Genomic DNA, 6,381 nt, shown 5'->3' on the forward strand with positions numbered 1-6,381 from the left:
GTGCAACTTCATCACATAGAACACATTCTCAGGAAAAGCGTAAGTATTATCTTCGATAACCGATGAAGGATCGTAGAGTAATAATATGCACGCTGGATTGGTGGAAGAATAATGAAATACAGTATTCTGTGCTTTCAAAATTAGATAGAGATATATTGAATGTTCTAATGTCAACTGTTGCATCGGAGATCACTTTTAGTCGGGATGACAACAACTTAGAGACAACTGACACTCATTAGGAGACAATGCTATGAATGTTTTAGTTTGCCTTAGAGATTGGATTAGAGCGGAACAAAGAAATCAAGGAATGGGAGTGGAGTCAGCAGATAAACAAAATCTTAAAGAAATTATGACTTCAAGGGAGAACTCAACACAATCAAGTCCAATGCATGGTTTTTTTCCCATTGATTTTGACTTTCCTATGGCAGTTCTTATTAATATTAATGTGCATAAGTTGAAAAAAATGATATAAAATTTATAGATTTCTCAATCATGTAACTTATAAGTTCTGAATCATTTTGCAATCAATAAAAATACAACATTCATTCACTCCTTACTTTATTTATTTTTTATTTAAATTGAATTTCCAATTTGAATGAAATACTTTTAATATATTGCTATCAAAGTTTACACTAAGTAGCATAACAAACACATATACATATAATGAAAAAATAAAAATAATGTTAGCAAATATTACTTAGATAACTAGTATTGACATATAAAAATACTATATAAGCCTATAAGTTAAGTGGTGTATGTAATTTTGTGAATATATGTTCAAAACTTCAAGTATTATTATATTAAGTAGTATACATTGTAAAGTAGTATATATTTAATGTATACATGTGTATATATTTTCTAAAGTAGTATATATGTAATGTAGATATGTTGTATGTATATTGTTTCATGTAGTTTGTTAAGTAGTATATAAATTATATTGCATGTATATATGTGTATATATTTTCTACATAGACAAAATAGTATATATTTAATGTATACATGTGTATATGTTTTCTAAAGTAGTACATATGTAATGTATATATGTTGTATGTATATTCTTTCATGTTGTTTATTAAGTAGTATATAAATTATATTGCATGTATATATATGTATATATTTTCTATATACACTAAAGTCCAAACTTTAAAGTAGTATCTATTTATTATAACGTGTGTATATATTTTCTAAATTAGTAATGTAGTATAATATGTAAAGTATATATGTTATATACGTTTATTGTTTAATGTATTTAAAATGTATATAGTTGTGTATATATAGTATATATTGTAAAAAGCATGTAAATTTGAATTATTTTTTTTTTACAATTCGGACCGAAAATCAGCCCATTTCTCAAAGTGGGCCGGGATGAACCTGTCCAAACCAGTTAAAATCAATTCGAGGATAAGTGGGTCGGTCACGATCGTTTGGGGAGATTTTACTATTGGGCCTGGACCGGATCGAACCATTAAGGAATGGGCCCTGACCAAAACAGCCCACAGACCAGTTACGCTTGCTGGGCCGATGCCGATTTAAACCGGCCCAGCCCGATTGACAGGTTTAGTTTAAGGTCCAAAAGTTTAGAATATCGTTGGGATACACGTATCATCCATTCTTAACAATCTTATGTTTCATTCTACTTACTCACGCTGACTTGAAATTTCCTTTAAGAAAATATTTATTAGTGGTTTATTTTATTAAACTAATCTTATTAATTATACTTTGAAAATCCAGATTTGACTACCAATATATAAGGGTAATGTTGAAATAAAATGATAATTTTCTCTTGATTTCATAAATTGAACAAGTAAACTGAAACAACTATTTGTTTCAAGGTGACTAAATAAAATGAAATAGGGGGAGTAAGTACTTCTATGTCCCAATTCAAGTGTGTATAGTTAGAATTTCAATTTTTTCACATAAATTGGGATAGGGGGAGAATGAAAAAATACTTTTGAAATTTGTATTCTAAAATAAACTATAGATATTTGTGTGACTATAAATCATTTCATTAAAAATAATAATAAGAAGTTTAAATTTAGATTATTGTTTCCTACGTTTCAATTTATTTGTCTGATTTGACCAAACATAGAGTATAAAAAGTAAAGAAGGTCTTACTCATGATGTCAAAAAATTAGAATTAAAGAGTTTCCAAAGATGTAAGATTCTTTGAGGCTTCACGTAGGGCTACAAAGCAATAGACTGATATATACTTACTTCTCCATTTATCGAAGTTTTCACTGATGTCATGCCTTAATAGAAGCAAATCAATTTCCTTGATAGTACATGTAAAGTACTACAAGAGTCGCCCTTCGACTTTGGGACCTGGTCCAACTAACGTATGCAACAGGTAAACTAAATAGAACAAACTTGTAAAGTAAATAAACAAAGAACACAACAAGTTTTACATGAAAATTCCTTACTCAAGGGAGAAAACCAATGACTCACCAAGTAGGATTTCCAACAACTTTACTAGATTCAAGCAACCTTGAATACAGACTCCATGACTTCAAGGATTAACATCTTGAATCTTCAACTAGTAACAACCCTATTACAATAAACTCCAATGCAATAACACTATAGCATCCATTGCCTCAAGTAACTCTAACTGAAATAGTAATCATGCTAACTCTAGCTTATTTGTCACTAACTTTAGATGATATTTTGACAACAAGAACTGAAGAGAAAACATCTACAATAATGAATTAGAGCAGTAGGAAAAGTTTACAAACATAAAACAAAGACTCAAATACAACAAGAGCTTGAGACACACGAGTGAGCTGAGCAGGTCCATGTTGCAAGTGAGGCTTTGAATTTGGTAGTTTTAAGAGAGATTTGATGTTGTGAAAATAAGAAAACTTAGGTTTTTATTGTTGTAATATGAGCATATATAAGAGACAGTAAAACCTAGGATGATTCTGATTGGTCGGGGAAAAAAAGTGTTGCAGCCTTGCCACCAACTCACTGCAAAATAGTACTTTTTCCAGCTGTGTTGCTGACCTAGTGATAGTGACGCGAACGCGATGAACCTGGTCCCTAAGTAGTAGCATCTTTTTCATCAAATAATCTTCAGGAACCAGGTCCCAAGTTGATAGTTTGTCAACATCAAAACTAAGGACTTAACATTTCCTCCTTTTTGAGGATGACAAACCTATACTTATCTTCAAGTATTCACAGTCTGTTCCCCCTGTCGGTGATACCATCTCATGAGTTCCCCATGCCCGTTGCACGTAGTATTTTGACTTTCCCTATGAGTATAAGGACCTAGACATGGTTCCAACAAAAAAAAGCAATACTAACACTACTATACATTGTACCTCATTTTCCCTCTTTTGGCATCATCAAAGAGATCAAACAGTAAACCAAGTGAAGATAATCACATATGTTAACACATAGCCATTGAGTTTACACTAACATGAGAAATAAAAAATAGAAAAAAAGTAAGAGAGATGATAGCACCATACATAGTTCATTCATTGGTCATCCAAATAGCATCATATATAATTCAAAAACAAAAAGCATTAGAAAACTAAGTACAGATAGTTCCATAAGACAGAGTAAAAAGGGAACAGATAATAGGTGGGGCTTAATGGGACTTAGACAGGGACTAGGTTAATAGAGACTTAGGTTAAGGCACTAGAAGAAGCATGGGATAATTGACGAAGGAGAAAAGTAATCCTTTCATTCTCAACTACATAATTTTTCAAAAGTTGTTAAGTTAAATCCTTAACCTTGGCTTCTAGTTTCTTGATCTTATCATGTAGCAACTCATTTTTAGCTCGAAGACCCTCAGTCTGACCTGGTCCCTCTTTACCACCTTTCACACTTGTTGCCTTCAAGGTGGAAATCTCAATATCCTTGTACGCTATAACAACAGTTATTTCTTCCAATTCACCTTGCAACCTAGTTTGCACATCTTTTAAATTAGCAACCACAAACTTGGACTTAGCACCATTATACTTGGGAATACACTCATTGTCTTCTAATGTGGTTATGTTAAACATTTACTTCACGGAGCCCTCTTTTCCAATTCCATAGTCAACTCCAAAATAGGCAAATATCCTATTCAACTAGAAACCATACGCCAACCCATGCTTGCTATCTTTTATAGTCATAACTCTGTGCACATATTCAATGATAACTATAGAAAGATTCATAAAATTATAGTTTGGTAAGGCCTCCATGAGGAACAGGTCAGGACCTGTGATAATTGTATTTCTCAGTATGGGGAAGCAATACTTAGTTGACCAGTTCAAAAATGAGTTAAAACTCTCATTTCAAGGCTTTCTTACTTTAATATTCAGATCATCCAAATTTCCACGAACCTTAAAAAACTTTTCATACCCTTTTTTATGTTAGAGACCTGCTTCCTTCAGTGGGTAATCCTAATATTTCAGTCAACATTTGTTCATCAAGAGAAATATTTTCACCATTCACTTGAGTTGTCAATATAGAGCATGAACAAAAAAATGAGGTTGTGATAGAATATCCTGACCTCTCTCTCCTGTAGAATAGGAACTGGAGGCTCTAATAGATGCTCCCAACTCTGAAATTTGACCTTCTCTATCAAATCAACTATGGCAGGCATGACAATAATTTCAGGATAAAAAATTCTCCCCTTAAGTCTTTCTAGGTCTTGAGGGTTTCTTGTCTCTCTTTCTTTGTTAACCTTTCCTCCTTTTCTCCTTTTCTTTTAACGTAGAGGCCTTACCACTAGGACCAGTTCTTTAAATGGGATCCTAGGAGCTTTGGAAGTCTTGACAACTTTATAACTAGGACCTGGTCCCTTAGAGCTTTGTTCCTCTTCTCTCTTCCTCATTTCTTTTCCTATAAACACTAACTTTTTAATCATGACTCCCTTTGGTTTTCCCCTCTTTGAGGAAATGGCAACACTTCTCTTTGCCTTGGATATCTTAGTAGACACACTTCTTACCACATCATCATCAACTTTATCCTCATAATCACTACCAAAAATACAATTAAAATCACCATTAATCTCATTATCACTTTCAGTTTTCTCCTTAGATTCCTCTATACACACCATTTGCTTAACAGGCACCTTTCTTTAAACTTCTCCTTTTCTTGGTATTATATTTGTTTTCCATCGAGGAATCCTCCATCAATTTCTTTGAACTCAACCTTGTCCAATGGGTCTTGCCTTCCTAAGAGGGCAACTTTGTAGTGGCTAACACACTTTGTTTAGATATCTTCTAAGACACAAGCTTGTAATCATCACTACTCATAGTTTCTTTATCTTTAGCACTTGTTTTAGGCAAATCAAGAACAAGGGGAAAAATAATAGTGTCCTCCTCAACACCTTCAGAATGATCATTTTGCCTCCTAGTAGATAATTAAGCAAGTGTATTATCCCATTTAGGAGATCCAAGAGAACAAGAATCTCTAGAAGGGTATTTGCTCGAGGCAGTTAGTCCTTGAATGTCAATTCATTCACTCATTGCAAGGATATTGGAGGAGGTTTTTTTTGCAGCAGGTAGATCTCTATCAAATATGAGTTCATCTATAACAGAACTTTCTGACTTACTAAACGACCTAGGTTTTTAGGACTTTGAGTTTGGGATGGGGGGAATGAAATAGACAATTTAGAAACAGGTTGTTTTGGGGATTGAGGAATTCCTTCAGATCCCTTTTTGATAGATGAAGAAATCACAAGATCAAGGATGAATGGATTATTTTGGTCATTTTTTACCTGAGAGAATGATGCTGAAGTATCTTTATTCTTTTAAGAGGTCGAATGAATCATATTTTTAGGAGGGAAAGGTGGAGTGAACTTGACTATGGCAAAGGGATTATACATTTTTAAGTCAAGCGGAGAGGATGGAGGAGGAAAAACTGTGATAGGTTTAGATTCATCTCGAGAAGAAGATGATGGAGATGAGTTAGACATGGTAATTGAAAATTTTTACCCTTTAGCATTTGAAGAAATATGAAGAAGGCAAACGAGTTTGGGAACTAAAATGGTAAGAATGAAAATTTTAAATGAAAGAGAGAGTGTGTGCAGATTTGGTTTAAATAGAGAGGGAAAGAATGGTTTGGATTAATTTTTAAAAATGTCAAGGATGAGACGTGTTCGACTGGATGGACATGTCTCTTGGGGTTAAAGTGGGGGTGGTAACTTTTGAATAAGCAAGAAATCTATGTGGCACGCCCGTTTTTAGTTTTAAAATGTTATTATTTAAGAATGGAGTATGATGTTAACATTATTACGGACCTAGTCCCTACATTATTTTTTGAATTCTTAGTTCTTGAAGTTGTCTCAACCTTCTCTGTAATCTTCTTCTCCTTACCATAGGTGTATATCTGCAAAAGATATGAGACTGAGTTAGACATGTGTAATATTATCTTACAAGTATACCTGTTCATTAA

This window comes from Capsicum annuum, chromosome 6, assembly GCF_002878395.1.
Source record: "Capsicum annuum cultivar UCD-10X-F1 chromosome 6, UCD10Xv1.1, whole genome shotgun sequence".
Lineage (NCBI taxonomy): Eukaryota > Viridiplantae > Streptophyta > Magnoliopsida > Solanales > Solanaceae > Capsicum > Capsicum annuum.